Source organism: Penaeus vannamei, chromosome 14, assembly GCF_042767895.1.
Source record: "Penaeus vannamei isolate JL-2024 chromosome 14, ASM4276789v1, whole genome shotgun sequence".
In the NCBI taxonomy this organism is placed as follows: Eukaryota; Metazoa; Arthropoda; class Malacostraca; order Decapoda; family Penaeidae; genus Penaeus; species Penaeus vannamei.
The window spans coordinates 30,554,886-30,556,999 of record NC_091562.1 but is presented as its reverse complement, the minus strand read 5'-3'; positions in this window follow the sequence as shown (position 1 = coordinate 30,556,999).

Here is a 2,114-nt window from a genome sequence, read left to right as displayed (position 1 = left end):
AGCACACAGGTCCATACCTAATGGATAAATCAATACAGTCTATATTGGCATGTGGCAAATACTACCACCCAGTACAGTTCAAATAAAACCTGAAAAATACCATGTAGGCTGATGAAAATGCAATGTAGGTTGTACGAAGGTTAGAACCTAAGCAAAGGGGTGAGCGATGTGTTAAGGTTTATCATTTTTCCAAGCTGAAAAGAACAATTGATATTTTGCTTTATCCACCGAAAAAGGCGAATAATAGTTTAAAAATCTTTGGTACAATCTAGCAAGTACCACCCATGCAAAACAATTAAAATTAATACATAACTAATGGTTCTAATGCTGTATCAGAAGACAATCGAATAACATCTCAGACAGATGTATATGAGCTCCAGGTTTTCGTTTCTAAGGCTAAAGAAAATGATAAAAATTATTCATGTTTATTATATCTGTTTTCTCTCCCCCGCTGGCATTCCTTCAACAATCATACGTTTATGCTAGCTGTAACTGCCAGACGTTCCTTTTGTATTCATTTTTACTATGCTATTCGTTTATGTTAAGACACAAGTGAACTCTGCTCAACTCTGCTCTCCTTCTCTCAGTGTCTGCAGCCTCCTGGTCCCCGCAATTAACCCAAATCCCTTTATGTCTCGATAAACTTGGCTTCGAAACATTCATTAGCCGATACTGAACAGAGTCAATACGTCACAACATTTACCAACTTATTCCAAGCTTTTGTGTAGGCACGATCATTCGGATTTGTATTTGGTTACCAGCCACTAAGTCGCAATTCGTTCTTCCAATAGCAAATGCTGTGTTTTCTAGGTAAAAGTTAATGACCCCTGTATCAAAATGGCAAATGCTTTATTCAGTTTATTTGATTTTGGCGTCTTTTTCCAGGCCATGACAACGAACGCCTTTTCTGTGAGGTAAGTGATTCCCATTGCACTGTTGGACGAAACTAGTATTTGGAGAACAAATAGACATTCACATAAATGGAATTGTACAATTGTTACTATACACGTACAAAATGTTGTGATGTAAAAACAACCTCTTTAACAAAAAGCACATCATATTTACGATTCTGTTTATATGTGATCAACTGAAAGCAAATTGTTTGCAAACGAAAGTATACTATTCCACTCTGTTTACATGCAGTAATGAATCACTTGCTCAAATAGCACAAAGATTAATGGGCTTATTCAATTAAAGGTTTACTTACTCCGTATTTGTTTGGTGCTACATGTTAAATATATCTACACTCCAGAGATTGAAAGGTAAACTTGTAATTGTAACGTATGGTATCTCTTTAAATGCCTCTTTCTCTCTTTTTTTCTTTCTTTCTTTGTGTCTCTCCCTCCTTCCCTCCACTTACCCCCTCTCCCTCCCTCCCTTCCACCCTCTCTCTCCTCTAATCTTCCTCCCCATTCTCCCCCTACCATCTCTCCCTTCCTCTACCCTACCCCTCCCTTCCTCTCTTTTTTCTTCTTTCCCTCTCCCCCTCTCTGCTCCCTGTCTCTTCCACCACAGTTATACGACAAACGGTTCCTGTCTTCCCCCTAATCTGTGTCCTTCAGCCCGCAGTGTCTGACGGAGGGAAGGTTCGCACATCCAACAGACTGCGGAGGTTTCATTGACTGTTTGGCCGACGATGAGGGGGCTCTCGTTCCCCGTCCAGGCTCTTGTATGGGATTGGCCTACCACCCTGACCTTGGGAAATGCGTCGAGTGGAATGAGGTACGTGGACGGTAATGACAATTTTTTTCGTGTCAGTGTGATGGCTGAAGGGAATCGGGATAGCACGGGAACGCTAATATGTTTGTGGAGATATCGTTTCAGAATAAATATGATATAGATTTTAAATGTGGTTATCTACAACATTTCTAGCACACCTCATGAAATATGGGGTTAAAACGGAAGTATAGAAGATATTTCCTCATCATATGTCTCGAGCCATGGAATTAATGCAAATTCAATCTTCAGTACAGCCTGTGTCACCCGCCTGGCAATGACGTTAACGGCGACGCGCGTGCCTTCAGCCCGAAATCCGGCGGCCCCGTGCGATCAGCCATGCATGACCGGCTGTGCGAGACGGGCCTGGGCTTTGTTTGCGCTTCGTGCATGGAGAT